Below are 27,351 nucleotides of genomic sequence, written 5' to 3' on the forward strand. Positions count from 1 at the left end.
CTATGGTCTAAATCTAGGCCCGAGGACGCATCGGGTCTAAACAACATAGACTGACCACTAAAGGATAACTATCTGAATAGTGTAACACAAACACACAATATGTGGAAGCCTGAACGTCAGACCAATTTCACCACAAGCCTTATAGATAGGCTATAAAGATTAATGATGAGGTTGTTCCTCGGGGGGAAGAAAGGTCTAATGAAGTGGTCAACGCTCAATATCCCCTAACAACAGCAGTTGGAAGACTAGCTTCAGAAGTAGTTCACACAGAGAGGGTTACAAACACAAACATGATTAAATTGCTTTCCTGGAACATAGCTGGGCGTCATAAAAATATGGCAAATCCAGAATGGAAAGAATTCATAGATACGTTCGACATCTGTATGTTCCAGGAAACATGGAGCATGTCTCCCCTATATAAATGCAGATATTCCACCCACTTTATTCCGGCAATTAGTTCAGGGAGAGGTCGCCCATCGGGAGGACTGCACGTATGGTTTAGTGTGGCTTTGAATTGGGCACTTACTGCGCATACTTTACAGTCGCAGGACATACTACATATCTCCACTAAGGGCTCCCATATTGGAAGCTCGATGGAGCTGTTTAATGTTTATGCTATAGGTTCCCCAGGAGGTCAAACTTCACCCACTATAGCCTTACTCGAGGTGGCGCTAGCAGGTATCCCCCCATTGCCTAGCATTATTGTAGGGGGAGATTTTAACTATACATATGAACCCTTAAGTAAAGAAGATCTCCTGGGACTTAACGAAGAGGATTCTAGACAGTCCATCCCGCCTCTAACCATAGCGCCAATCAGAAAATGGACGCCAAGAGCGATCCAAATAAATTCCCTAACACTAGAATATAACCTACGTACCCTGAACGGTAGGACAACCTCAGACCCAAATGGTATGATGACCTATAACAGATTTAGTTGTCCATCCCGTATTGATTACATTCTGCTCGATACCGGTTCCTGGAACAGACTAGTTGACATGGAAGTCAGACAGTCACAGGACAGCAATCATAATCCACTTTGCATGGAAATAAGATGGGGTAATGAGAGGGAAGCATTAAATGGCCCACTTATGATCACAAAAGAAGTAGTTCCATCTAATTGCAAACGCAGATTAAAGTGGAACAGGGTGATGTGCCAAGAAGATATTTTGATCCGTATTAAAGAACTAGTAGAGGCAGAAACTAGGGAACTCCTATCCCATACCTCCGCCCAGTCAACCGAACAAAGTCGGAATTTTATAGACTCCTACAAGAGTCTAATAGAGAAAATTGGTTAATTCTTCACTATAAGAGATACTAGTGGACCAAGGAAGAAGAATCCACCAAAAAGTGGCACCCTATGGTATACAACAGGTTGTAGGGAAAAGAGAAGGGCTATAGCAAACGCCATTAGGAGAAAGGACGCTATAGCAGTTAGGACGGCTAGAAGGGAATATAGCGATTGCATTAAAAGTGCAAAGAAGGACTGGGAGGAGGAATATTGGCAACAACTTAAGATCGCTGCCAGTTCGAAGAACTCTACCCTGTTTTGGAACTTGATAAACAAACTTGACAGGAGAGGAGTAGAGCCCCTCCCTAACCATATAACTGAGCAACAATGGCATTCCCATTTTTCAAATCTGTATTGTGGCGAAGATGATTTAGTTCAATTATGGAGGGTACAAAATGACTTTATTAATGAGGAACTTACACCTGTAGAACAATTTGTAGACCGAGAAGTTTCTGATGCTATCAGGAGCATAACCCCCCTCTAAAGCGGCAGGCCCGGATGGGTTACCGGGCGATCTATACATACATGACCCTAAGCTGTGGTCTGATTTTATTGCTCCTCTAATGAATAGAATCCTTCATGGATCCTTCATGGTCCCTGACTCGTGGAGGGGCACTGAAGTTGTTACTTTCCATAAGAAAGGCGATAGGGAGGACCCTGCCAACTACAGGCCGATTAGTTTAATCGACGCTGCTCAGAAAATAATTGGCAGGATCATTATAAATAGAGTAGGTATGTGGCTAGAGGAGGGGAATATACTGTCCCACTTCCAGGCGGGTTTCCGCCAGAATGTGGGTACTATGGACCAGGTTTTCAGGTTTTGGGCAATATACTAGAAATCAGTAACCATTATGAAGGGGAATTTATATCTGGCCTTCATAGACCTCAAAAGGGCCTTTCATTTGGTGCCTCGTGATAAACTCTGGAGGGTGCTGCTGGAAATGGGGTTCCCGCGTTACCTCCTGGAGTTTATAGTTAAACTTCACGAAGATAATTATGCTAGAATTAGATGGCGGAATCAGAGACAGCTAACAGGGAGGGTGCCTGTGGATAGGGGGGTACGCCAGGGCTGTGTGATGGCCCCGACATTGTTCTCCCTCTTTATCAATGGGGTGGTAGACCATTTGAGGGAGGACAATGCCGATGCCCCTGTCCTGGCGGGGGAGAAAACACCAACCCTCCTCTTCGCAGATGACACCCTCCTGTTGTCCAAAACCCCTTCGGGGCTGCAGAAACTACTGGACAGATTCAGTCTATTTTGCGATGAACGCAGGCTGACCATTAATACATCCAAAACCAAGTTAATGGTGCTGCCCCCTTCAAAAAACAGCAAAGAAAATTAATATCACCCTTAATGGGTCGCCTCTTGAGGTGGTGGAGGATTTTGACTACCTGGGAATCAGGATTAACAATAGAATGAAATGGAACTCCCATGTTGCCAAGATGCTGCTAAACCTCAAGAGAGTCTCGGGAGCCAGTCTGAGGAGTCAGCGTATGTCAGTCAGCAGGCCTATAGCCCGGGCTTTAGCTGTATATGAAGGGAAGGTGCTGTCCTCCGCAGTCTATGGGTTGGAACTGTGGGGCTGCGAAAATGTCACCGTTCTGGCTAGAGCAGAGAATAAGTTTATAAGGGACTTAGTTGCCGTTCCTATCTCAACCCCATTGAAGCCCCTTTTTCATGATATGGGCAAACGCTCCATTTTAGACATAGTACTCCTTCGCCCTGTGCTGTTCTGGGTACGCCTGAGAAGGACCCCAGAACTAGCAAATTACGCCCTGGTGATGGACGAACTGATAGCCTTGAATAGTGCGAATAAGATCCAGTGGCTAAACAAATTGAGGCAAATGGTCATGAAGCTGGGATTGGCTGAATCCTGGACCTCACAGTCCCCTCCTCCAAAGCAAGTTGTTAAGAAAATCTACTGGGAGTGGGTACACACTGAGGAACAGAAGAGTACAACATTGGAAGCTCTAACCACACAATTTTTGGAGCATAAGCCCACTAGGAGGTTTGAACCATTATTAGATTTCATCCAAATACCAAAAGACAGATACATTTTTTTTAAAATGAGGTATGGGACACTACCCCTAACAAATTTATTAGGGGATGGAAAGGAACACGGGTCTCAAATGGCACCTGTCCAAGCTCTCCATGTGAGACCGAATCCCTACCACACTTTCTGTTTGGTTGCAAAGCATACAAGAGGGCGAGATCGCGATGGTCGAAGCCAGTATGCAGGGAGTTGGGGGTTAGAGATTTTAGGGTCGCCCTCCGCATTCTCTTAACGGATACAACATCTTTATTTGTTGTATGCGGAGTTGCAAAGTACCTATCAAGTGCATGGCTCACTCGCACCAGATTGCTAAATACTAATAAAGTATAGATCCTGCATGTACAGAAAGCCCATATGTATATTACCGTTGTTGCACTTTAGTACCGCTATCAGAGTTGTTTTAAAAGTGTAAATAATATTTTTATTGGTTTTTATCTTATGAATTGTACATTTTTATCATGTATGCCATTAACTTGAATGTTTGTACTTTTATGATATGATTATATCGAATAAAGTATTACAACAATAATAGGAAAATACACCTTCGCTAGGGAAGGATACTTGCACCTTTGCTTTGTAGATTTGTCAAGTGCATTTTATGGGAGACGTTGGGAGGGATGGGAGCCCCGGAGGATATTATTAGTTTCTTATCTAAAATATATGCTCGTCTGTCCGCAAAGATACGTTATGGAATACATGGGGAATGCAAAAAGCACTTTAATATTACACATGGAATAAGACAAGGCTGCACACTTGCACCTCTTCTGTTTTCACTTCATATAAATGGCGTTGATATTTTACTACAGAATTTGGGGGTAGATGTCCCAATGATCGGTAAGCGGGCAACACTCCTATTATTGTACGTCGATGATGCTGTCCTAATTTCAAGGACAGCGAACGGATTACAGTCCCTGATGGACAATTTTACTAGATTTATGACGGAAAACATTTAAAAATTAACCTGAGTAAGACTTTGGTTATGTCCTGCGGTAAAAGGAATATTAAAACAAAATCACATTATATTAACGCGACATTAATAGAGAGAACGTTTACATGTTCTTACTTAGGGATTCCTTTTAACAGTAAAGGTACTTGGAATACACATATAACTCTATGCAAGTTGAAATTTGTGAAATTGGGGGAGGCTATTTTTAGATTCTCCCAAAAAATTGGTAAAAAACCTGTACGGGAGATTCTCAAGCTATACGGAGCAAAGTGCATCACCGGGGAGCACTATGGGGCCAGACGGATACTTTGCCATTACAAATTCTTGCAAACAACTTTTTAAGACGTTTGTTAGCCGTACCGGCCTCTACCCCTTTCATTATCTTGCATAGAGAAACCGGAACACCATATATACACAATTTGATTACCATAGCCGCCTTAAATTTGTGGCACCATATGTGGACTAGGGAAGAAACTCGCTTTACGAGGGATATTATTTTAGACTGTTTGTCCCCAGACCGATGCAAGAAAATACCTTGGTTAAGTATATTAGTGGTCTCTTAGAAGAATGCAACTTGCCCCTGAATGGAAATCAACCTGAAGACATACAACACATCAGTAAGGTTGATTTGAAAAGGAGTCTCCTGAATGTTAGGACAGCATTAAGAGATGAGGTTTCAGGTTCTAAGAAAATTGGTATATCTTATCTTAAGGGACCAATCGCCATGGGTCTGCAGCCATACCTCGTTTTTATAACTAACGTACAGCATAGATTCTACCTAACCAGATACGGATGAATACATTACACCATCTTTTTGCTTTTCCTAAAAGGGGCAAGTGGTGTGCTAATCTTCCAAAATGCCCGTGTGATGGTAGATCCAAACAAAGCACCCTTCACTTTTGACTCTTTTGTAATTTGTATATAGAAATTAGAAAAATGTATCTCCGTCCAATTTTTAAAGATAATTGCCTGTAATCCTATAAAACTTCTTTTAATTATTTACGGAATTTGGAAAGAATACCAGTCTGCAATGCAGTAATTTGTTAAATAATGTCAGCAAAAAAACAAAGGAATGACCTTGTTCACTTAGAAAAATTGAACTAAGAATTACTATAGGTATACATGTATAATGATTGTGCTTATTTTAATTATGTTTAGATAATGTTTCTTTTGCATAGTCTTGGTTATAAATGGATTTTATTGTATTTCATAGAATGCTTTTATGGACAGTTTGTATGATCCGAATAAAGCTTGATTTGATTGATTGATTGAGTACATAATTCTGTGTGGGTGGATAGAGAAATTTCCAGGGCGTATTTGCTCTACTTGCAGATTCGTCACCTTTTGAATAAATTCCCCCAATAGTCACGAGACAAGGTGTGGGTGCATGGCTGTTTTTACCAAGAACTTCTCAAGGAACCAGCGAGCAAAGTGACTTTCCATTCTCCCTTCTGAGTTCAAATGGTAATGCTACGCAAAAGTGTAGAGGGACACCCAACTCACCACTTTGCAGATGTGTGCTATCGGAACTCCTGTTGCCATTGCAGAAGTACAAAACTTGCTCTGGTGGAATGAGCTTGAATACTTTCTGATGGCTCTTTGTTAGCCAGAGCACTGCACATTGTAATTCATAGGGTTATCCATCTTGATAATGTCCTCTCATGCACTTTTTTGCCTTTCACCTTCTCCATATAGCCCACAAACAGCTGATCATCTAGCCTTAACTCGCATGTTCTGTCCACATAGAAGCTAACTGCTCTCTTATGATCAAGACGATGCAGTCTCTGTTCTTACTTGGTTGCCTGTGGATGAGTGAAGAAGGTTGGGAGTCTGTTTGGCAGGAAGGCAGCCTTGGTTTTAACACCAATCTGTTAGGACTGAAAGAAATGAATATATGTTTGACACTAAACGCTTGCAACTTGCTAACACGTCTAGCTGGTGTGTTAGTGATCAGGAAGACTGCCTTAAATGTGAGTAACGTAAAGGACAACTATGTAATAGTTCAAAAGGGGAAAATAAAAGAAACACGAGAACCAAGTTGTAGCCCCATTGAGGCATCCTAAAAGTTATTGGTGGAAACTTGTTAATTGTCCCTTTAGGAACCTCATAACTATGGATGGTTTGAAAAGGGACAGCCGGTCAGGTAAACAAAGAAAAGCCGAAAAGTCTGATAAGTGAGCTTTAGCAGTACCCACTGCGCCCCACTGCTGAGCTAGTGAAAGGACAATCCTAAGATGTTAGACAGATGAACCTGAAGAGGGTCTACTAAGCTGTCTACATATCAATTGGTAAATGAATTCCATCTGCCTCAGTACACTATCTTGGGGACATGACTGTGGGCACACAAATTAATATCCACACCTTCAGAAGGTAAATAAAGAGATCTCATGTTGCCCGTTAAATCTCTAGAAATACAGGTGGAGGCTTTAGCAGTTGGGATGAAGAACCCGCCATGTGACTGCAACAAGAGGTCTACTCTGTGAGGGAGACAGAGCGGAGGGCACAGGGAGAAGCGAATAAGGTCTACATTTTACACCCTTTGTGGCAAATCTGGGGGCAATGAGGATTACTTGGGCCTGATCAAGAAAACTTTTCCTTAGAATTCGAGCAATCAAGGGAATGGAAGGAAACACATAATGAAGCGAAAAGTTCAACTTCAACTGAAACACATCCCCCAATGCTCCCTGCATCGGAAACTAGAGGTCACAGAATTTCAGGAATTGAGCGTTCTCGTGAGTGGCACACAGGTCAATATCAGGAGTCCTCCAGAGCTGGAATATGTCCTGGATTACTTCCGATTCCAGATGCCACTTGTGGTTGGCAAGATGAATCTTACTGAAACTATCCACTAGCACATTGAGCATACCTGCAAGGTGATGTGCCACCAGGCAAATATGTTCCTGAACCCAAGACTAGAGTCTCAGAGCTTCTTGGTAGAGAAGTATGACCCTACTCACCCCTGCTTGATGATATACTACATAGTTTATTGTCCATCAAGATCTGAAAACACTGATCACTGAGGGAAATGAGGAAGACCTTGAGTGCCAAAATTATGACCTGTAATTCCTAGAGGTTAATGAGCAATCTCCGTTCATCTAGGGACCAGGGGCTTCTGATCTCACATTCTTCCAGATATATTACCCACTCTAGAGTGGAGGCATCAGTGATACCTGTTGCCACCGGAGGGATAGAGTGAAATGGACTTACTTGGGATAGATTGCTGTCCATCCTCTACCGCTGTAAGGCCACTAAAGTGTTATAAAATGTGCTTGAACCACTGCCTGCAAAGACATCATTGGTGTGCCCTCATGTGTCAGCATGCATAGGTGACCAGAAGGATGAAGGAGGATTGCAGATCGAAGAGGCATAGGACCATCAGGACTGGAACAATCACTCCATTTTGAAACATCACAATCATAGCCTGGATGTTGTGTACCTTCTGAGAAGAAGGGAAGGCTCATTTTGCAATGGTATGCCATCCCGTCCCTTCCAATTTATCACGTCTTCAAGCAAAGCATTGCTGCAAGATACCTTGCTGCGCTGCACAAAAGGGAGAGAGCAGGAATGTGCCATATTTAACATTATTTGGCATATTCCTGTCCTCTGTTTGTGATGGCGCAACATGTACTGCTTGCACCAGAGCAGGCACCCTTGCACAGGGGTGCAGTATTGTTTTTGTGCAGGAAGGGTCATCTTCCTGCACAAACACAACGCTGAAAGACACTTCCCTCAACTAAGTGTGTTGCAGAATGCCGAACACTTAGAAAGCGGAAACAATGAAAATATATAGACACATTTCTCCTCGCTGTACCTCCCCTGGGAAGGTGTAGAATGTTGACACATTCCCAGATTTATTCGGAGAATGCACCAAAATCAATGGATGGATGCATAGAAATATCCATGCTTCACCTATGGAACGCCTTGTCAGGGCAGAGTAGCGCAAGGCAATGACTTGCGCAGCCTTTTGTTAATCCAGCCAGGCTTGGTAAATCTCATTCTAGGTTTTGTGTAGCCCTGCACTGCCTTGCGCGGGTAAAGGGCAATGCAAAACATTGATAAATATGCCTCTGGATGCACTGTAATGTAACTAGGGGAGACGTAGAATTGTTGATGGAAAAGTTCATATTGACCGACAACTTGTCAGTTGTGTGCAAATGGTAGGACACATCCCTGGTGAGTTGGCTTTTAGGAGCCAGTTATCCCGGTAAAGGAATTCTGGAATTAATTGTCATCTGTGATGGTCTGAATCTACCACCACCACCTTTGTGAAGACTGGAGGAGCAAAGTGAGGTCAAATGGGAGAACAGCAAACTAATAGTGTTCGGATCGGACCGTGATGCCTAGAAAATTCCTGTGTATCTGCAGGATAGGAAGGTGGAAGTAGATATCTTGCAGGTCAACAGACACAATCTAGACTTCCATTTCCAGTGCTAGAAGAACCAGAGCTAGGGACAGGATCACTAGCCCCTCTCCTGCTCTGGAACACACTCCAGAGTACCCATTACTAGTAAGGTCAGAACCTCTTGCTGAAGGACAGTCAGATGGTCTGGCAGGAGTACTGGTAACTGGAAGAGATGGTTGAGGGTTCTGCTGGAAGGGTAGGGCATACCCCTTCCCACAATCTACAAGACTGTCTGGAATCCTCAAAACTTGTGAAAGGTCTGAAGTCCTCCAAACGTGTGAAAATGGGATGTCTGTCCCCAAAATGACTGTGTGTGTTCGGACAAGGGTAACTATGGCTGTTTCCCTGTAGTGGTTGGGGAAGAAGAGGAGGAAGGAGAAAGGGGTAGAGCATCTGCTCTTCCCTTGCTTTGTCCTCTCTACTATTTGTAGAGGGAAGATCCCCTGTTGTTGGGGCTGCTGTTGGGTGTATTGCTGATGGTCCCAAAAGTAAATCCCCTGCTGAAACCTCAGATTATGTTGTGGGAAAGGCACCAGGTGTTAGCTTGGGTAGAGAGACAAAATATCGAAATAAAAATATTGAGATACAATAATATTGATGTTTTAATTTCGATGGTACAGAATATCGAAGTGCAAAATATCGACAGACAGAATATCGTTTTTAAGGTATGTATGTTACTAATATCGAAATTTACTAATATCGAAATTTTATTTAGTGTTATGTATTTTATTATGTTGTTTATATGTTTGTTAAATATGATTTTTAATGTATGTTTTGAAATTAGTAATTTTGTTTACATTTTGCGTTTTAGTATCAGAGCGGGTTATGGGTTTATAGGGGAATAGGGTGGGAAGTAATTTAATAATAATGAATTAATTAATAATTTAAAAAAATTAGTTGTAATTAATAATTAATTGGTAATTAATTATTATTAATTAGTTAATTGAATTAATTACAGTTAATATTGTAGTATATACCATTGTTTGTTATTGTTAATTAATAATTAATTGTTAATTAATTATTATTAATTAGTTAATTTAATTAATTAGAGTTAATGTGCTAATATATTTATTTTTTATTATTGTTAATTAATAATTAATTGTTAATTAGTTATTATTAATTAGTTAATTTAATTAATTAGAGTTAATGTGCTGATATATTTAATTTTGTGTTATTGTTAATTAATAATTAATTGTTAATTAATTATTATTAATTAGTTAATTAAATTAATTATAGTTAATGTTCTAATATAAATAATGTTTTGTTATTGTTAATTAATAATTATTTGGTAATTAATTATTATTAAGTGATTAAATGATGTGATTTATTTATGTGTAGTGGGTTGTGTGTTTATAGGGGAATAGGGTGTTATATAATTAAATTTAACTAATTAAAGAGATTGTATTTATTTATTTGTATTTATTGTTAATAAAATGGTAATTAATATGTGTTAATTAGGTCATTTATAATTGCATCAATTTAATAATATTAATTGTTATTAATTGATTAATTGATATTTATATTAATTGTGTTTTTGTATGTGTAGTTTGTTGTGTGTTAAAGGGGGAGTAGTGTGGGAAGTAATTTTTACCCCCATGCTATCCAACGCTTTCTCTACTGTTGCACCCTCTGGAGTGGGAATAGTAATTTTTTACCCTACGCTATCCAACGCTTTCCCTACTGTTGCACCCTTTGGAGTGGGAATAGTAATTTTTACCCCTACGCTATAAAACGCTTTCCCTACTGTTGCACCCTCTGGAGTGGGAATAGTAATTTTTACCCCTACGCTATCCAACGCTTTCCCTACTGTTCCACCCTCTGGAGTGGGAATAGTAATTTTTACCCCTACGCTATCCAACGCTTTCCGTACTGTTCCACCCTCTGGAGTGTGAATAGTGATTTTTACCCCTACGCTATCCAACGCTTTCCCTACTGTTGCACCCTCTGGAGGGGAAATAGTAATTTTTATCCCTACGCTATCCAACACTTTTCCTACTGTTGCAATATGTGGTGTAAGTATATATATTCATTTATATGTAGAGTTTTTAATTTATTTTAAACGTATATGTATTAGTTATTATTTTTTAAATATGTTTTAATGTTTTTATTTAATATTTGAAAAATTATATGTATTTTTAAAAAATGTTTACATTATTATTAATACATTTAAAAAAACGATATTTTTAATTTCGATATTTTTGTACTAAGATATTTTTTTTCGCTATTTTTGTACTTACCTTTATGAAGATATAACTCCGATATTTGTGATGTCGATATTTTTGTGTCGATATTTTTGTATGTAGATATTTTGTCTGTCGATATTATGTCAGATTCGCGACATTGAATGTGGCAAAGTCAGGGTTGTGGAGACTTACTTCTTGAAGTATGTCGGAGAGACTCATGCCTCTTCTATAATTTTTTCTTTTTTCTTTGGTGACTTTGATGAAGATGGCTACTGCAGCAACTTCAATCACTGTCTCGATTTTGACGTCCCCAATGCTTGTCTTGTGCTAGGCCATAAACATCTTGGCCTCTTGTTCTTTAATCACCTTTGTATGCATACACTGACATGATTTGCAGGCCTGCGGGTCGTGGTCAAATCCCAGGCACCAAAGGCACATGTTGCAGGATTTCTGATGGAGATTTGGCCATTACAATCTCTGTATGGTTTAAAGCCATACCGCTCGGCTGGTATCATCGTGAGGTAACTGTAACCAAACTTTTTATATTTTTTAAGAAATAGCCCATGACATCAAGACTCCTGAGAAGAGTTTGGAGTGCTCCAGAATGTGCAGGTGTAGCACAAAGAAGGAAACTGATGTCAGCACTCCTAAAGGTGAATTTTATGGCTCTAATGACTTCGCAGTGATGCCATGTATGGCAATGAAGTGGAGCCAGCACATTATATTTGCATAGGAGAGCTATTGAAGAGTTTCCCGATCCTGATTGGCACTGGGGATGTTCAAAAAGATGAGGAATTTGCAGGTAGAAGTATCCATCAGAAAGTAAAGATCTGTGAGATGTTGTCAGAGTTAAGAGCATGAGAGAGACAGAGGAGTAAGTTGAGTGAGTAGAGAAGATAATGAGGAAGAATGAGTGAAGAAATGTATAAACTAACAAGGATTAAATGAGGTGAGTGAGGAAAGTGACATAATGAGCAATCAGTTAGTTATAGTTAGTGAATAACTGTGTAAGTGAGGAGTATGTTACAAAATGGCCCCAGGTTATTTGTCACTGACAAACAGCTCTATTTTGTAACCAGCAGCACTTTGAAGTTTGAGTGAAGTCAACAACCATACAAGTATCAGAATCCAGACAAAATGGACTCATGCTATACATATTAGGCCTTTGGCTCTAATCCGTCCCCAAATGGCCATTATAATACCACTTTCAATAATTTTGTTTCTGGTGCACTCAATATAGGCAATAATTTATGACCGAAAGGATTTTAGCTCTGGGAATGGTCAATGTAGATTAGAAGCATAAAAAGATAGAGGTATTCACAGATCTTCAATAGCACTGGATATCAGATTATCAGCAACAGAGCAGCACAGGGGAAACAGCATTCTTGCTCCTCTGAGGAAGAGCAACCCAAACATACTTTTCATTGCTGATGAAAAAACAACATGAAATGTATAAGGGGTGAAGAATTTGATTAAATGCTCATAAGACAGCACATGCCATACTTAAATTCAAGGTTTAAAGACCTAAAGGATCAATATCTGATAAGGTACTTTAGAGGGCGGATTTGGGTGCTAGGTAGGAAGCTATTTGTAGAAAAGCTAATTTGGGGCTTTCACTCTACCATTTTTGATTATTTCTCATAAAGCAAGCCCACCATTGTTTTCAGTGTAAACAATATTCTGGAGACAACCACAGACCTATAATTACCAGCATCTTGAATTGCAATAATCAGTACTCACTTCTTAGTGCTCCCAGGGAAAGTGTAAAAATCACCTTATGATTATTATTTAGACATCTCACAACTTGTGGCAGGCAAAGAAAACATTCTCCCCTGGAAAAAATATACCTGAGAGAAAAAGTTAGCTCTTTCGCTCTGATTGCTATATGTCTTTTAAGTCAAAACAGTTTATGATCTGTGATGAGATAGTGGCACGAAGGAGATGTGATCTTGGTGTGATGAACACCTAGTCAAACTGTTTGAATTTATATCAGGAAAAAACTTGTGTTGGCAACTATTAAGTACAAATTACCTAGAAATAAAGGGTGTATTAAGTGACTGCAGCAACCTGATAACTGAATGCCCTCATTATAGGTGATTATGAAAGTATGTAGTAAATGGACAAATTGCTAAGAAGTATAAAAAAAAGAAAGCTGCAGGGGGCACTATGTGATGCTCAGGATTTAAGTTAATATGAGTATTAGTACTATTAAAAATTTCACACCCTAAAGAAGGGGTTATAGTAACAACAATAACATAACAATAAAGATGTGTTGGGTTTAGTTTTTAAATCATTAAGCACTTAGGAAAGATGAATGTATCGTGAACATAATTTTTTGTAAATTGACTGGGAACTAATCTAAAAGTTGTGTTAGTAAATGTGATACAGAAAAAATTCCCTGAGTAACACACAAGAAACTAAATTAAAAATTAGATGTTACTACTATAACTTTCATATAAATACAATGTTGAAAATATTCATTTAATAACAATAGTGTTATGGTTATTTATACTCCCCTTCAGAATTATGCATTTCAAGTTTTGGATCCTATTATGAAAAAACCCTCTGTTAATCAGTTAACATCCCATTTGAAAAATTGGTGAGATTTTAATCATTTGTGGCCACAATTACTATCACACGTGATTGATTCATAACAATCAGTCAATCAGAAATATAAGGCTTCAAAGGGAAGGACCATCTGCTCTCAGATGTTTGTATTTAAATGAAACCTTTACGCAGACATTATCAGATCTTCCCCAAGTTAGGATGATGTGTTCATTTGTTTGATATCTACATCAACCTCAAGACACAGGCCGTAGGCATCAGGTGTAGTGGTTGTTCTAGGCGTCAGGTTTCTTTGTCCTCCGCAGGCTCTGAGTATTTCTTTAGTGATTCTTTTGAACAGAGCTGCTGGAGATCCGGTCTTCGTTGAAGGGAGTCAGTCCTTACAGGAGTTCAGGAGATTACTGGCTGCAGGACAAGGCCCTCTTTGGCGCAGAATCTCAGGAAACTGCAGGCGGGCCAGTAGGGCTGGGGCCAAGCCAGTTCTTCTCTGCATTCTCCTCTGCTGGCCATCTTCTTTCATCCTTCTTCTTTGTAGGTATCATGAATCTGCCTCCTGGGTTCAGGGCTGCCCCCTAAATACTGCATTTAGGGGGCATTTTATGGGTCTCTGCTTCAGGTACCAATAAAATTCTGACCTTAGGGTGACTACACCCTTGGTGTGCTCACCCTATGTGGGAGAGGGGGCACAATCCCTAACACTGATTGGAGAGTGCCTGCCATCTGCAAGATGGTGGGCACTGAAGGGTGAGCTTCATCTCGCCTCTCCCACCTGAGGGGTGGGGTTGGCATAGGTGGGCACACCTTTTGGGTTGTTCTAATTTTTCCTGCCTGTCCTCCCACCGAAAAGGGGGAGAGACAGGAAGAGGGCCAGCTCCTGATAGCAGGAGAGGCTCGGGTCATGTTACAAAGGCGGCAAGGCCTTTGAAGCTCCCCTACCACAGATAACCTGGGGGGGGCTGTGAGCACCTCTGCCCAGGAAAGGCTTAGTTTTTGGGCTGAGGAAGCAAAGGCTCCCATCCCATTGGTCCAGAAACATGTCTTGTGATGGCAGGCTGGTGGTTACCAGTTGGGGAACCCACCAGAGGCTGTTCTCTTTTTCAGGGTGTATCTCTAAGATTCCCTCTGAGTGCATGGTATAATAAATCCCAACACTGCCATCAGTGTGGGTTTATTATGCTGAGAAGTTTGATACCTAACTTCCCAGAATTCAGTAAAGCCATTATGGTGCGGTGGAGTTCGTAATGAAAAACTCCCAGACTATATAATCTATATGGCTTCACTGCACTTAAAATGTCTAAGAATGGACTTAAACACTGTAGGGGTACAGTGCTCATGCAACTGTACTCTCACCAGTGGTATAGTGTACCCAGCTAGAGGGGTGGCTGACTTGTACCATAGGCAGTGGGATGCAGGCATGGCACACAGGTATGTGTGCCATGTCGACTCTTCACTTTTCTCTGCACCAAAACACACAGCCTGCAATGGCAGTGTGTGTGTGTTAAGGTACAGGGCCTTTAAGGGTGGCTCAATATGTGCTGCAGACCATAGAGGGCTTCCCTGGGCACAGTGTCCTTGGTACCCATTGTACTTTTTCTAAGGGACTTACATGTGGCCAGAGAGGTGACAATTGGGGGCAAAAGGGTACCATTTTGGGAGAGAGTATAGTGCCCTGGAAACCTGATTGGCAGGGACACAGGGTACATCAAGTCAAAGTGCATTAGAAACCTGGCAAATAGTGTGTAGGTGGGTTACTGCAACCAGAAACCCACTTTTCTACAAGAGAGTGTTCCTAATAGCCTGGAGTGAAGTGGGCACTGTTTCTCACACTATTTACCTCTGCTTACCGCAACATACTGCTGTGCACACATTGATAAAAAGGTGCATACAAATATTGCGATCCCACATACAGAGGAAAACTAGCACAGGAAACATTGCTTATGAGTGTCTCTATACTTGAGGGAGCGAGCCATGAATAAGAAGTGAGGACAGATGAGTGAACAGCGAATAATGAAAGGCAAGTGAGCAAATTAATGACATAGGTATCTATTGGTGCCACCTGACCACTTTTATAGCAGCATTCTAAAGAGGATTGGTGGTAGTGTTTCCCCATCAAAGGAGAAAACGTCCGCACATAATGTCAATACATATCTCAAAAGATCATTTAACGTGAAGTATTTTAGACAAATATGTGTTTATATCATTCAAAGTGGTGCTATTATCGCCTGAAATACATCCACCACCTAAGATGTTAAAATGCACAAAATGTGCCAATATCAAGAAAAAAGAAATAGGATCATACAGCACTCCCAAATGCTTGTTACGTTACATCTATTGTTGTAAAATATTTTAAACTAGTTTCTTGGATTTGTCAATCAATGATATTGTATTTTGAATTTTTCCTTATTCATTAGTATATAACAATTTATCACAACAGACTCCAAATTATGGATCCAGACCCGATATTAGACTTCCAAATCTTTATTTTCATAGATATAAAAACTTTCCAGCTCACACCGCCGACACGCGTTTCGTCTCAAGGAGACTTTTTCAAGGCAAAACGTATAGTTAAGAATCTTGATCAATTGACCTGTGTCGCACAAAAAAGGGGTAAGAGTATGGCAATACTGGTGACGTCTGCCACCTCGGTGCAATCCCAAGAATAATGGCTTAAGACGTAGTATTAGGAATCTTGATCAAAATGACCCGTATCGCTGAAAAAAAGGGAAAACATGGTAAGGATGGTCCCGTCTACCACCTGGGTGTAATCCCACAAGTATCTGGGGAAGACGGACTCGTATTCGGCTACCACAAATCACCTACTAGATATGAACTTGACACTTTGTAATCAAGGTCAAAATTCTCAGTTTTTATAAGTGAATCACTATTACTGCGTGGAGGTTGCTCTGCTGTATTGCGAAGAAAATCCGAGACCCTGATAAGTCTCTTTTAATCGGCCGACCGTCTATGGACCTCCACTGCTTGTAGCCCTTTTATAGCAGCATGACAGGTACAAAAGTATGAAAAAATCACCTAAAGACTGTATTTATTCCCTCTTTCAATACATACTTAAAACAATAAATGTAGGATGAAAACAATTTAAATGTGTTCTATTGCTGCCCTTGAGGCCTTCCCTGGTCACAGTGCCCTTGGTACCCATGGTACCTTTTGCAAGGGACTTACATGTTGCCAGAGAGGTGCCAATTGGGGGTACAAAGGTAAAGTTTGGGAAAAGAACACACACAGGCCCTGGGAACCTGATTGGCCGGGACCCAGGGCACATCAAGAAGTCTGGCAAAGAGTGGGGGAGGGGAGGGGTACTGCAACAGAAACCCATTTTCCTACACAAGAACCCCCCCACCTTCCAAAGCTCCAAAGGCCAGGAGACTCAGTCAAACCTGGGATAGTCTTCCTAGTCTTTGAGGCGAGGAAGTGTAGTGGAAGTGGTTTGCAACTTACAGGGCCTACTCTGCCTCGCATCCTTTTTCCCAAATCAGTCCCTTTGGGGAGCTGGCCTACCTCAACAGTTTCGGGACCTACTTCCCAATGCTCCATTCCTAGCTCTTTAGTTTCTTTACCCCATCTTTTTATCTTGGGCTCACAGGTGCCTACCTCTGCAAAAGTCTAACATAGCTAGGGCAAGTCCCAGCTTACCCAAAGAGGTTACCCACAGCTTGAGTAACCCCACCATGACCAATAGGGTCAGGGTACCTAACTTGCTATTTGGCAGGGGGTTAGACCACCAGGCCGAGGACAGTGCTGCCATGAAGGTTAACACACAGCAGAGGCCACTGACAGCTGCCAGCACCCAGAACCACACCTTTAGCTCTGAAGGGGCTTACGTACAGACTTCTTTGAGTTCTGGTTGTCTGTCTGCTGTTTTAGGGTAGGGGGTCACTTCACTATGTAGTGAACACCCTTCTTCCACCCTCTGTTCTTCCATCTGAGGAGCCACCAACTCAGGCTGGACAGTTGCCTGACTAGTCAGGTCTTTTTGTGAGCTAAGGAGGACTACACCAGTTCCAAGTTGGAGGTCTACCTTACTAGGATAGAATCTCCCTGACCCACTGGAACTGTGGCTAACAGTTGTCCACCTTCTGTACACTGTCTTCTTTTTCTTTTGGGGCTTCTATGCACTAGCTGTACGTTCAGCCCCTCCCCCCCAGTCCTTGCATGAGGTCTGGCACTGGACCAGTACCTCACTGTGGCTACGACCAACCTCTGAGTGGTCACTCCCAAGGAGACAATCAAGGGGAGGGTGTTTGTTAACTACCACCTTTCTCGAAATAAAAGACCCATCGATTTCTAGGGGTACTATAGCCAGAGCCACAGTGGCCTCCCCTGAGGGAGCCCTTACTCTTTTTGTTTTTCCTGGGACATACTGGTTGGCGAGCACCAACCTGTCATGCACCACTGTGTGACTGGCACATGTATCTCTCAGGACACGGGCTGGGATTCCATTCACCAGTAGGTAGTGGAAGTTTCAACTCCCCTCTGGAATCTCCAACTACCCTTTTGTGCCCATTTTCCAGTTGAAGGCTAGAAGGACTTCCTCATCTGAGAAACCACCCTCAGAGACTACACTGGCAACCTCTGGAGCTGCACTAGGGGGCTCTGCTTTGAGGACAGCTAGGGTCCTTGGTGTGGTGACCTGTCTTTTGACAGTTGTGACACCATACCTGTTGGAATCCCAACTCTTACCTTAGTACCCAGTTTTAGGTTGTGAGGTGTCTATCAATCAATCAATCAAGCCATTTGTATAGCGCGCTACTCACCCGAAAGGGTCTCAAGGCGCTGGGGTAGGGGATACTTTACTGCACGAACAGCCAGGTCTTGAGCTGCTTCCTGAAGGAAAGGTGGTCCTGGGTCAGCCGAAGGTGGATGGGGAGGGAGTTCCACGTCTTGGCTGCCAGGTAGGAGAAGCATCTTCCTCCGGCGGTGGCTCTACGGATGCGTGGTATGGCGGTGAGGGCAAGGCTGGACGATCGTAGCTGGCCGGTGGGCGTGTAGAAGGTCAGGCGGTCTTTGAGGTACTTGGGGCCTAGGTCGTGGAGAGCCTTGTGTGCGTGGGTGAGGAGCCTGAACGTGATCCTCTTGCTGACGGGGAGCCAGTGCAGGTCTCTCAGGTGGCCGGAGATGTGGCTGTGACGGGGGATGTCCAGAACGAGTCGTGCGTAGGCGTTCTGGATGCTTTGGAGTCTTTTCTGCAGTTTGGCTATGGTTCCGGCGTAGAGGGTGTTCCCGTAGTCCAGTCGGCTGGTGACGAGTGCCTAGGTGACCATCTTCCTGGTCTCGGTGGGGATCCAGCGGAAGATCTTACGGAGCATACGCAGGGTGCTGAAGCACGATGAGGAGACGACGTTGACTTGTCTGGTCATCGAGAGGGAGGAGTCCAGGATGAAGCCCAGGTTGCGTGCGTGGTCCGTTGGCTTGGGAGTGGAGCCCAGGGCAGGGGGCCACCAGGAATCGTCCCAGGCGGAGTGCGATGATCCCAGAATGAGGACTTCTGTCTTGTCTGAGTTCAGTTTCAGGCGGCTGTTCTTCATCCACTCGGCGACGTCTTTCATCCCTTTGTGTAGGCTAGCTCTGGCGGTGGCGGGGTCGTTGGTGAGGGAGAGGATCAGCAGGGTGTCGTCGGCGTAGGAGATGATGTTGAGGTTGTGTTGTCGTGCGATAGCTGCAAGGGGGCTCATGTAGACGTTGAAGAGGGTTAGGCTGAGTGATGATACTTGTGGTATGCCGCAGATTACTTCGGTGGCCTCAGATCTGAACGGGGGGAGGCGGACTCTCTGGGTTCTTCCGGCGAGGAACGAGATGATCCACTCCAGGGCCTTCTCTTGGATTCCGATGTTGCTGAGGCGCTGTATTGGGGTGCAGTGGCAAACAGTATCGAACGCTGCGGAGAGGTCCAGGAGGATGAGGGCTGCTGTTTCCCCGTTGTCGAGCAGGCATCTGATGTCATCTGTGACTGCGATGAGGGCGGTCTCGGTGCTGTGGTTGGCTCTGAAGCCGGACTGCGAAGGGGCAAGGATCCATTTGTCTCGAGGAAGACTGCGAGCTGTCTGTTGACGGTCTTCTTAATGACTTTGGCAGGAAAAGGGAGGAGCGAGATGGGGCGGAAGTTCTTGAGGTCGGTGGGGTCCGCTGTGGGTTTCTTCAGGAGGGCGTTGAGCTTGGCGTACTTCCAGCTCTCCGGGAAGGTGGCGGTGTGGAAGGAGGCATTGATGATGTCCCGCAAATGGGGTGCGATGATGGAGTCGGCCTTGTTTAAGACGTGGTGGGGGCAAGGGTCGGTTGGACATCCGGAGTGGATGGTGTTCATCGTGCGGATGGTGTCTTCGGTGCTGATCGGGGTCCAGTTGCAGAGGGTGGTGATAGGGGGTGCTGGTTCGGTGGGCCGACCCTCCTGGACAGGTTTTTTAGGGGGCTACCTGGGACTCCTTACTTTTATCTTTAGGAGGCTCACTGTCTTTCCTCTGGGGAGGTTTTTTAACCACTTTCTTTTGGTCACCCCCAGTGGACGTCCTGGTCACCCTTGTCTAACCAGTGGTCCGCATTCTTTCCCAATGCTTAGAGAGAAATTGGACCTATGCCTACCAGATACTGATGCAACTTTTCCTTAATATGTGTTGTTTCATAAACAAATTATAAAGACCATCATAATATTGCACTTTACTTCCAGTCAACCAGTCACCTAGTGTCTTCATTGAGCAGTCTACAATTTCCACGCAGGGCTTACTCTGGGTTTTATGAGACCCCCTGAATCTAATTCTATTCTCCTCAAAAGGGAGGCCAAATCCCTCAATCAGGGTGACCTTTATGAGTTCATAGGACTCTGCTTCTGCCCCATTGAGGGCACTTACCAGAGAAAAGTTCCCAAAGCAGTGCTCACCACTGAGTTTTCTTCCCTTTTCTGGCTACACAATCCCTCTTTTAGGCTGTGCACCACCTGGCGATATCATCACCATCCTCAAATATAGGGATTTGGGGCTATTTATTAAGTTGCTGTCACCATTGATGGGAGCTAGTCTCATCTCTGCTCTTTCCTTTTCTAGAGCCAGGAGTCTGGTGTCTAGGTCTAATCTTTTGGCCAACGTCACTAAGAGGTTGCTCTCCTCACTGAGGCAGTCCTTAATGGACTCAGAAGCACCAGACCCACCTGTGTGGGATCTAGGTGCCTTGAGTTGTATTTTTGGAGTCAGGGGCACAGGGGCCTTCTCCTCCATAGGAAGTAAGGGGGGTTAGAAGTTATCCTCATCCCCTATATCTTCTTCCCCATCTGAGAGGTCTTCACCTTGCCAACAGCTCCTGCAGCTTTTGTTTGGAGGGTTGGGACCCCGTGACAATGTTTTTCAGTTTGCATAGAGACCTTAACTCCCTAAATACTAGATGGAGGTAAGGGGTGAGGTCGACCTCCTCAACCATGTTCGCTATGCCATTTGGTAGGTTTTCACTAACAGTTGAGGTCTTGTTAAGAGACATTCTGAAACAAAACTAAACCCTCTTACCCCTAAATATGGTAAGTTTTTATTTTTCTAAAACATTCTAAAGGAGTTAACCAAGGCCCTAACAAGACTTTGTAGTTTTGAAAAAAATTGCCAATTTAAAAAAAAAAAACAGAATTCTAAAGTAATTTTAGGAATTCAGTCATGTGGTCAGATGTTGACCAAGTCAGTTAAACAAATGCAAAGTTCTGACTCTGTATATACTATACCAAATGAAGGTATAGTGTGAGTCCAGTGGATCCAGCAAAGGCTTACAGAGGTTAAAGTAAATAGCAACTTACTCTCTATTTGTGGTAGTGTGGGCGAGCAGTAAGGCTTAATCAGAGGGTAGTTTAAAGGATGTATTGTACACACTAAGGCAACAAATGATTTCATACACTGAAAGACTGAACTCCGCCCAATTGTTTTGTATAAAAAAAATTCATTATTGTATTTTATTTTTAGGACCAAGCCAGACTTGGTGCAGGTATGTAAAATTAGTACCTTTCTAATAATACAGTTGAATGCAGTTGAACATAGATACAGGTAGGCCAAATGTTCAGGAACAATTGAAATTACTTTTAGATTACTTTGCAATTACTTTTTAGATTACTTTTCAGATTACCTTTTCTACTCCGTGTGATATGCCTAGATATCACACTGGCACATTTCCTAACTCAAAGGTAAGTAAGTCAGTTTTTGTAAATACACAGTTTCTAGGTTCTCATACAATTTCCAACTCCGCATAACTTTTTTCACAGAAAAGCAGTCAATGCGTTCCTATAGGAGGAAATGAATAAATGTAAGTACTTGGTTGGTAGAGTTGTGTTTCTGGGTTAGAATCAGGGTTCCCCCAGGGTCAAGGATGCACTCAGAGAACACCCTCAGCGGCACTAGGGCGGCCGGGTACAGAGAGCTGAGTCCCAATGTTATCCATTGGGGATTGGGGGCCTTCTGTTGGTGGCTGCTCATGGGCAGGCCACAAGGTTGTGGGAGCCAGGCTCCTAAGGTTCAGCTCAGGGCAAAGGATTAGATTTTGTGAACAAGGTGCACCCACAGCAGCACAGGGGCGGCCGGGTGCAGTGTGCTGGCTTGGCGTTGGTTGACTCGTTGTTTTCAATGGATGTTGCCGGTTTTGGGCTTTGACTGCATGCTCGGTCCAGGAAGTCTTCCAGGAGGAAACCACAGCTAAGCAGGTACGTTGGAGGGCTCGGGGACATAGGTGCACCTCAGGTCCTCTTCTACAGGGTGCAGGGCGGCCGGACAGAGGGGGCCGTTTTGAGGTCAGATTCCACCGAATCGGGTTACTCACGGTTAGGGGTTCTCCGTGCAGAGGCTGCAGGCAACGTCGGGGAGTCTTGGAGGGGTCAACCCACAGTGGTCTCGGACTCTGGAGCACTGGTGGACCTCGCTGGAACCGGTGGGAAACTTGGACTCGGGCCATAGGCGTTGGGTGCAGTGGTGGATCCAGGCATGGAGTTTCTTTTGCCTCAGTAGACTCAGAGTCTGTCTTTGGAGTTTCTTTTGAACAGAGCTGCTGTTCACAGGAGATCCGGTCTTTGTTCAAGGCTGTCAGTCCTCCCGGGGTTCTGGAGGTAGCTGGCTGCAAGACAAGGCCATTTTTGGCGCATCATTTCCAGAAACTACAGACGGGCCGGTAGGGCTGGGGCGAAGTCAGTTCTTCTCTGCAGTCTTTTCTGCTGGGCATCTTCTTTTCTACCAAACGTCCCAGAATTCAGTAAAGCCATTATGGTGCTGTGATGTTTGTAATGACAGACTCCCAGACCATATACTCTTTGTGGCTTTACTGCTCTTACAATGTCTCAGAATGTCTCACCTGTACTCTCATCAATGGTATAGTGCACCCAGTTAGAGGGGTGATTTATCTATGCAATAGGCAATGGGTTGCAGGCATGGCGCACGGGTATGTGTGTCATGTTGACTTTTCACTTTTCTCTGCACCAAAACACGCAGCCTGCAATGGCAGTGTGTATCTCTTAAAGGTACAGGACCTATAAGGGTGGCCCAATATGTGCTGCAGCCCTTAGAGGCCTTCCCTGGTCACAGAGCCTTTGGTACTTATGGTACCTTTTACAGGGTACTTGCATGTGGCCAGAGAGGTGCCAATTGGGGGTACAAAGGTACAGTTTTGGGAGAGAATACAGGCCCTGGGAACCTGATTGGCAGTGCCCCAGGGCACATCATGTCAAAGTGCATCAGAATTCCAGCAAAAGGTGGGGGGGGTTACTGCAACAATAACCCACTTTTCTACAAGAGTAGAACATTGCAATCCACATACAGAGGAAAACTAGCACAGGAAACAATGCTTGTAATTGTGTTAATACATGGGGGAGCGAGCAATGAATAAGAAGTGAGGACAGATGAGAGAACATGGAATTCGTAGTGAAAAGCAAGTGAGCAAATTAAATACTAGGTATCTTTTCGTGCCACCTGGCCACTTTTATAGCAGCATGACAGGTAAAATCACCTAAAGAATGTATTTATTCCCCCTCGCACTACATATTTGAAAGAGTAAATGTAGGAAGAAAACACTTTAAATGTGTTCTATAGCTGCCCTAATGACCCCTGACAGGTAACTAAAGTAAACAAAGTCAGAAAGGCAACGTTAAAAAAGAATAGATATTTTCATTTTAAGATCTACTTAAGAAACATGTCCAGGCCATTGCAGAATGTTGAAAATGAAGAGATACCCAGTATGTTTCTCTCAGAAAGGTGGGAACAATACCTGGTGTTTGTAATGAATATGAAGTGAGTGAAGTGTGGGACAGGGACAACCTGGAGAGTGTTGGGTAAGGTTGTTGTAAGGTTCAATCATTTGGCCAAAGCAAGAGTGACATGAGCCAGAACCGATCTCTGTATCTACAGCTTCTGTCACTTTTCATGTTCCTCTCTGAAAAGGGTGCTTGAAGCGGGGGCTGGGCAGGGAAGCTTTAGAATGTTGGCACAGAATACTGACACAGGGCATTCTTCTCTCAGAATGTTCATGTCAGCCTCTGCCCTGGTGGCAGAAGAGGTCAAAAGTTCAACTCAGCTGATAGAGATACCACTCAAAGTGTGTGCCCTCTTTCAGCCAGACTGCTGGATAAACTGCATATTACTTTTTGGCAATAACTGGGCCCTCCTAACAAGCAAAATACTTCTACAGTCTTCAACTAGTTCAGCCGGGAAACAACCTTTACATAGCAGTCATTGCAACGCACTACCTACACAGCGCAGTCATTACAACGCAGCTGCCCTTACATCACATACCATCACAACGCATGCCAATACAACGCATGTCACTACAACGCATGCCATTACAATGAATATCATTACAATGCATTCCATTACAACGCATTATGAGGTAAGTAATGGGGATTTTTTTGTTTTAGGGTGGGTATGGGTTCTGGGGTAAATGGGGATAGTATTTTTATCCCTACACTATCCAACACTTACCCAACTGTTGCACTCACTACAGTGGGAATAGAAATGTGTACCCCTACACTGTCCAACACTTACCCTACTGTTGCACTCACTAGAGTGGGAATAGTAGTTTTTACCCCTACGCTATCCAACACTTACACTACTCTTGCCCTAAAAGTATTGCGCGTTGTAATGGCATGCGTTGTAAAGGTATGCGTTGTAATGGAATGCATTGTAAATGTAGTTTCTAAAAATGCGTTGTGATGGCATGCGTTGTAAAATCATGCATTGTAATGGATGCTGCGATGTAAAAACCGCGTTGTAAAGGCATGCGTTGTAATTTTTTGCGTTGTAACATCATATATTCAGTTCAGCCTCATTCAGACATGTCAACATTTTAAAAGTAGATATTGTGAAAGCAAATTAGGGGGAATGTATTTTGCCAATTGAAATACATTAAAGAAGAAGCAATTTCAGGTCAGAATTCTACAGTCTTCAACTAGTTCAGCCGGGAAACAACCTTTACATAGCAGTCATTAAAACGCACTACCTTCACAACGCAGTCATTACAACGCAGCTGCCCTTACATCACATACCATTACAACGCATGCCATTACAATGCATGTCACTACAACGCATGCCATTACAATGAATATCATTACAACGCATGCCATTACAACGCATTATAAGGTAAGTAATGGGGATTTTTTTGTATTAGGGTGGGTATGGGTTCTGGGGTACATGGGGATAGTATTTTAAAACCCTACACTATCCAACACTATCCAACTTACCCTACTGTTGCACTCACTGGAGTGGGAATAGAAATTTTTACCCCTACACTATCCAACACTTACCCTACTGTTGCACTCACTGGAGTGGGAATAGCAATTTTTAAACCTACGCTACCCAACACTTACACTACTCTTGCCCTAAAAGTATTGCGTGTTGTAATGGCATGTGTTGTAAAGCTATGCGTTGTAATGGAATGCATTGTAAATGTATTTTCTAAAAATGCGTTGATGGCATGCGTTGTAAAATCATGCATTTTAATGATGCTGCGATGTAAAAACTGCGTTGTAAAGGCATGCGTTGTAATTGTTTGCGTTGTAACATCATATATTCAGTTCAACCTCATTCAGACATGTCAACATTTTAAAAGTAGATATTTTGAAAACAAATTAGGGGGAATGTATTTTGCCAATTGAAATACATTAAAGAAGAAGCAATTTCAGGTCAGAAACAGAAAAAGCCATTTTGGATTAAACATTGGTAGTCTCAAGCTTGAATCCGGTATGTTGGCATGTATGCTCATTGAAGAGAGTTTCAGTGTACACATTTATAGGTGGGCACCTATTGTCACAAACGCCTTTTACCCTACTCCCCTGAATCATAATAAAACCAAAAGTGGACTCCCATTGTCTCAATACAGGGTAGACAAACAATAACTGTATGTTGTATGAAGTCATTTATTAAATAGGAAAGGCCAAGTAAAACAAAGCTGGCCAGGTGATCAATGAAACAGTGCAGTACAGTGAGAAAACCACAATCCAATAAAGTGTATCTAATATAACCAAAGGAACACATTTTTTCTGACTGGATTTGTAAATGAAAAGAATGTTTACAACTATACATTTAGTTTTTTGCCTGTGTGAGAACCACAAAAACTGCCTGCTATGCTGAGGATAAAAGGTGTGATGCCACAGCAATACCTAAAAGAATATGAATGAAAATTAATGTTTTTATGAAAATCGTGTTATGTATTTGATGGCAACAAACATATTGTTAAAAAAGCAAATGTTTAGTGAGGGAAATGTGAATCAGCTGTGCTATCTTTTGTGAAAGATAAAAGTGTGTTTTCACTGAAAACACTATTCTTTGTTTACGATTCTTTAGCCTAAAATAAAGAATTGAAGCTCACAACTGTTTGTAAATTTAGATATGGGTGAACTGAAGAACAACCTCCATTTTGTGTGAAATGAGACTTAATGCAGTCAGAGGCAGTCCAAGATGGCTGCCGTGCTGAGGGAAATCTCACTGAGGCCACACTATTTCTCTCACAGAGAACCAGCATAGGAAATAAATGTGCAAGGCAAATGAATGTAACAAGGGGGTGTGGATAGTAAACAATTTAGGAATGAATATTAAAGTGAACAATACCGGGTGTATGTAATGAATATGAAGTGAGTGAAGTGAGGGACAGGGATAACCTGGAGAGTGTTGGGTAAGGTTGTTGTAAGGTTCAATCATTTGGCCAAAGCAAGAGTGACATGAGCCAGAACCGATCTCTGTATCTAAAGCTTCTGCCACTTTTCATGTTCCTCTCTGAGAAGGGTGCTTGAAGCGGGGGCTGGGCAGGGAAGCTTTAGAATGTTGGCACAGAATACTGACACAGGGCATTCTTCTCTCAGAATGTTCATGTCAGCCTCTGACCTGGTGGCAGAAGAGGTCAAAAGTTCAACTCAGCTGATAGAGATACCACTCAAAGTGTGTGCCCTCTTTCAGCCAGACTGCTGGATAAACTGCATATTACTTTTTGGCAATAACTGGGGCCTCCAAACAAGCAAAATACTTCTACAGTCTTCAACTAGTTCAGCCAGGAAACAACCTTTACATAGTAGTCATTACATTGCACTATCTACACAATGCAGTTCTTCCAACGCAGCTGCCCTTACATCACATACCATCACAACGCATACCATTACAACGCATGTCACTACAACACATGCAATTACAATGAATATCATTACAACGCATTCCATTACAACGCATTATAAGGTAAGTAATGGGGATTTATTTGTTTTAGGGTGGGTATGGGTTCTGGGGTACATGGGGATAGTATTTTTATCCCAACACTATCCAACACTTACCCTACTGTTGCACTCACTGGAGTGGGAATAGAAATGTTTACCCCTACACTATCCAACACTTACCCTACTGTTGCACTCACTGGAGTGGGAATAGCAATTATTACCCCTACGCTATCCAACACTTACACTACTCTTGCCCTAA

This window comes from Lissotriton helveticus, chromosome 3_2 (genome assembly GCF_964261635.1).
Source record: "Lissotriton helveticus chromosome 3_2, aLisHel1.1, whole genome shotgun sequence".
In the NCBI taxonomy this organism is placed as follows: domain Eukaryota; kingdom Metazoa; phylum Chordata; class Amphibia; order Caudata; family Salamandridae; genus Lissotriton; species Lissotriton helveticus.